Here is a 5551-nt window from a genome sequence, read left to right as displayed (position 1 = left end):
GCTGCTCTGGGTTTGTGGGGTTATGGACCACACTGAGTGAGGATGGGAGCTGGGATCTTGCTGCTCTATGTGTGTGGGACTCAGGAACACATTGCGTGTGGATGGGAGCTGGGATCTTGCTGCTCTGTGTGTGTGGGACTCAGTATCACACTGAGTGAGGATGGGAGCAGGCATCTTGCTGCTCTGTGTGTGTAGGACTCAAGACCACACTGAGTGAGGATGGGATTTGGGATCTTGCTGCCCTGTGTGTGTGTGGGACCCAGTACCACACTGAGTGAGGATGGGAGCTGGGATCTTGCTGCTTTGTGTGTGTGGGACTCAGGACCACACTGACTGAGGATGGGAGCTGGGATCTTGCTGCTCTGTGTGTGTGAGACTCAGGACCACACTGAGTGAGAATGGGAACTGGGATCTTGCTGCTCTGTGTGTGTGGGACTCAGGACCACACTGAGTGAGGATGGGAGCTGGGATTTGCATCTCTGTGTGTGTGGGGCTCAGTACCACACTGAGTGAGGATGGGAGCTGGGATCTTGCTGCTCTGTGTGTGTGTGGGACCCAGTACCACACTGAGTGAGGATGGGAGCTGGGATCTTGCTGCTCTGTGTGTGTGGGACTCAGGACCACACTGAGTGAGGATGGGAGCTGGGATCTTGCTGCTCTGCGTGTCTGGGACTCAGGACCACACTGAGTGAGGATGGGAGCTGGGATCTTGCTGCTCTGGTTGTGTGGGGTTCTGGACCACACTGAGTGAGGATGGGAGCTGGGATCTTGCTGTTCGGTGTGTGGGGGGCTCAGTACCACACTGAGTGAGGATGGGAGCTGGGATCTTGCTGCTCTGTGTTTGTGGGACTCAGGACCACACTGAGTGATGATGGGAGCAGGGATCTTGCTGCTCTGGTTGTGTGGGGTTCTGGACCACACTGATTCAGGATGGGAGCTGGGATCTTGCTGCACTATGGGTGTGGGACTCAGGACCACACTGAGTGAGGATGGGAGCTGGGATCTTGCTGCTCTGGTTGTGTGGGGTTCTGGACCACACTGAGTGAGGATGGGAGCTGGGATCTTGCTGTTCTGTGTGTGGGGGGCTCAGTACCACACTGAGTGAGGATGGGAGCTGGGATCTTGCTGCTCTGTGTTTGTGGGACTCAGGACCACACTGAGTGAGGATGGGAGCAGGGATCTTGCTGCTCTGGTTTTGTGGGGTTCTGGACCACACTGAGTGAGGATGGGAGCTGGGATCTTGCTGCTCTCTGTGTGGGGGGCTCTGTACCACACTGAGTGAGGATGGGAGCTGGGTATTTGCTGCTCCGTGTGTGAAGGGGTCAGGACCACAATGAGTGAGGATGGGACCTGGGATCTTCCTTCTCAGTGTGCGTGTGGGACTCAGTATCACAATGAGTGACGATGGGAGCTGGGATCTTGCTGCTCTCTGTGTGGGGGGCTCTGTACCACACTGAGTGAGGATGGGAGCTGGGTACTTGCTGCTCTGTGTGTGAAGGGGTCAGGACCACAATGAGTGAGGATGGGACCTGGGATCTTGCTTCTATGTGTGTGTGGAACTCAGTATCACACTGAGTGAGGATGGGAGCTGGGAGCTGGCTTCTCTGCGTGTGTGGTACTCAGTACCACACTGACTGAGGATGGGAGCTGGGATCTTACTGCTCTATGTGTCTGGGACTCAGGACCACACTGAGTGAGGATGGGAGCTGGGATCTTGCTGCTCTGTGTGTGTGTGGGACTCAGTACCACACTGAGTGAGGATGGGAGCTGGGATCTTGCTGCTCTGCGTGTCTGGGACTCAGGAACACACTGAGTGAGGATGGGAGCTGGGACCTTGATGCTCTGTGTGTGTGGGACTCAGGACCACACTGACTGAGGATGGGAGCTGGGATCGTGCTGCTCTGTGTGTGTGAGACTCAGTACCACACTGAGTGAGAATGGGAACTGGGATCTTGCTGCTCTGTGTGTGTGGGACTCAGGACCACACTGAGTCAGGATGGGAGCTGGGATCTTGCTGTTCTGTGTGTGGGGGGCTCAGTCCCACACTGAGTGAGGATGGGAGCTGGGATCTTGCTGCTCTGTGTGTGTGGGACTCAGGACCACACTGCGTGAGGATGGGAGCTGGGATTTGCTTCTCTGTGTGTGTGGGACTCAGTATCACACTGAGTGAGGATGGGAGCTGGCATCTTGCTGCTCTGTGTGTGTGTGGGACCCAGTACCACACTGAGTGAGGATGGGCGTTGGGATCATGCAGTTCTGTGTGTGGGGTGGGGTGCAGTATCACAATGAGTGAGGATGGGAGCTGGGATCTTGCACCTATGTGTGTGTGGGACGCAGTATCACACTGAGTGAGGATGGGAGCTGGGAGCTTGCTTCTCTGTGAGTGTGGGACTCAGTACCACACTGAGTCAGGATGGGAGCTGTGATCTTGCTGCTCTCTGTGTGTCTGGGACTCAGGACCACACTGAGTGAGGATGGGAGCTGGGATCTTGATGCTCTGTGTGTGTGGGACTCAGTACCACACTGAGTGAGAATGGGAACTGGGATCTTGCTGCTCTGTGTGTGTGGGACTCAGGACCACACTGAGTCAGGATGGGAGCTGGGATCTTGCTGTTCTGTGTGTGGGGGGCTCAGTCCCACACTGAGTGAGGATGGGAGCTGGGATCTTGCTGCTCTGTGTGTGTGGGACTCAGGACCACACTGCGTGAGGATGGGAGCTGGGATTTGCTTCTCTGTGTGTGTGGGACTCAGTATCACACTGAGTGAGGATGGGAGCTGGCATCTTGCTGCTCTGTGTGTGTGTGGGACCCAGTACCACACTGAGTGAGGATGGGCGTTGGGATCATGCAGTTCTGTGTGTCGGGGGGGGTTCAGTATCACACTGAGTGAGGATGGGAGCTGGGATCTTGCACCTATGTGTGTCTGGGACGCAGTATCACACTGAGAGAGGATGGGAGTTGGGAGCTTGCTTCTCTGTGAGTGTGGGACTCAGTACCATACTGAGTCAGGATGGGAGCTGGGATCTTACTGCTCTGTGTGTCTGGGACTCAGGAACACACTGAGTGAGGATGGGAGCTGGGATCTTGCAGTTCTGTGTGTGAGGGGATCAGGACCTCACTCAGTGAGGATGGGAGCTGTGATCTTGCTGCTCTCTGTGTGGGGGGCTCTGTACCACACTGGGTGATGATGGGAGCTGGGATCTTACTGCTCTGTGTGTCTGGGACTCAGGACCACACTGACTGAGGATGGGAGCTGTGATCTTGATGCTCTGTGTGTGTGGGACTCAGTACCACACTGAGTGAGAATGGGAACTGGGATCTTGCTGCTCTGTGTGTGTGGGACTCAGGACCACACTGAGTCAGGATGGGAGCTGGGATCTTGCTGTTCTGTGTGTGGGGTGCTCAGTCCCACACTGAGTGAGGATGGGAGCTGGGATCTTGCTGCTCTGTGTGTGTGGGACTCAGGACTACACTGCGTGAGGATGGGAGCTGGGATTTGCTTCTCTGTGTGTGTGGGACTCAGTATCACACTGAGTGAGGATGGGAGCTGGCATCTTGCTGCTCTGTGTGTGTGTGGGACCCAGTACCACACTGAGTGAGGATGGGCGTTGGGATCATGCAGTTCTGTGTGTGGGGGAGGGGGGGGTTCAGTATCACACTGAGTGAGGATGGGAGCTGGGATCTTGCTGCTCTGTGTGTGTGGGAATCAGTACCACAATGAGTGAGGATGGGAGCTGGGATCTTGCAGTTCTGTGTTTGTGGGGCTAAGGACCTCATTCAGTGAGGATGGGAGCTGCGATCCTGCTGCTCTCTGTGTGGGGGGCTTTGTACCACACTGAGTGAGGATGGGAGCTGGGTACTTGCTGCTCTGTGTGTGTGGGACTCAGTACCACACTGAGTGAGGATGGGAGCTGGGATCTTGCACCTATGTGTGTGTGGGACGCAGTATCACACTGAGTGAGGATGGGAGCTGGGAGCTTGCTTCTCTGTGAGTGTGGGACTCAGTACCACACTGAGTCAGGATGGGAGCTGGGATCTTACTGCTCTGTGTGTCTGGGACTCAGGAACACACTGAGTGAGGATGGGAGCTGGGATCTTGCAGTTCTGTGTGTGAGGGGATCAGGACCTCACTCAGTGAGGATGGGAGCTGTGATCTTGCTGCTCTCTGTGTGGGGGGCTCTGTACCACACTGGGTGATGATGGGAGCTGGGATCTTACTGCTCTGTGTGTCTGGGACTCAGGACCACACTGAGTGAGGATGGGAGCTGGGATCTTGCAGTTCTGTGTGTGTGGGACTCAGTATCACACTGAGTGAGGATGGGAGCTGGGATCTTGCTGTTCTGGTTGTGTGGGACTCTGTATCACACTGAGTGAGGAGGGGAGCTGGGATCTTGCTGCTCTATGTGTGTGGGTTTCAGTACCACACTGAGTGAGGATGGGAGCTGGGATCTTGCTGCTCTGTGTGTGTGTGGGACTCAGGACCACACTGAGTGAGGATGGGAGCTGGCATCTTGCTGCTCTGCGTGTCTGGGACTCAGGACGACACTGAGTGAGGATGGGAGCTGGGATCTTGCTGCTCTGTGTGTGTGGGACTCAGGACCACACTGACTGAGGATGGGAGCTGGGATCTTGCTGCTCTGTGTGTGTGAGACTCAGTACCACACTGAGTGAGAATGGGAGCTGGGTTCTTGCTGCTCTGTGTGTGGGGGACATAGGACGACACTGAGTGAGGATGGGAGCTGGGATCTTGCTGCTCTGTGTGTGTGGGACTCAGGACCACACTGAGTGAGGATGGGAGCTGGGATTTGCTTCTGTGTGTGTGTGGGGCTCAGGACCTCACTCAGTGGGGATGGGAGCTGTGATCTTGCTGCTCTCTGTGTGGGGGGCTCTGTACCACACTGAGTGAGGATGGGAGCTGGGATCTTGCACCTATGTGTGTGTGGGACGCAGTATCACACTGAGTGAGGATGGGAGCTGGGAGCTTGCTTCTCTGTGAGTGTGGGACTCAGTACCACACTGAGTCAGGATGGGAGCTGGGATCTTACTGCTCTGTGTGTCTGGGACTCAGGAACACACTGAGTGAGGATGGGAGCTGGGATCTTGCAGTTCTGTGTGTGAGGGGATCAGGACCTCACTCAGTGAGGATGGGAGCTGTGATCTTGCTGCTCTCTGTGTGGGGGGCTCTGTACCACACTGGGTGATGATGGGAGCTGGGATCTTACTGCTCTGTGTGTCTGGGACTCAGGACCACACTGAGTGAGGATGGGAGCTGGGATCTTGCAGTTCTGTGTGTGTGGGACTCAGTATCACACTGAGTGAGGATGGGAGCTGGGATCTTGCTGTTCTGGTTGTGTGGGACTCTGTATCACACTGAGTGAGGAGGGGAGCTGGGATCTTGCTGCTCTATGTGTGTGGGTTTCAGTACCACACTGAGTGAGGATGGGAGCTGGGATCTTGCTGCTCTGTGTGTGTGTGGGACTCAGGACCACACTGAGTGAGGATGGGAGCTGGCATCTTGCTGCTCTGCGTGTCTGGGACTCAGGACGACACTG

This window comes from Heterodontus francisci, chromosome 34, assembly GCF_036365525.1.
Source record: "Heterodontus francisci isolate sHetFra1 chromosome 34, sHetFra1.hap1, whole genome shotgun sequence".
NCBI lineage: Eukaryota > Metazoa > Chordata > Chondrichthyes > Heterodontiformes > Heterodontidae > Heterodontus > Heterodontus francisci.
This window is presented reverse-complemented; position numbering follows the sequence as displayed.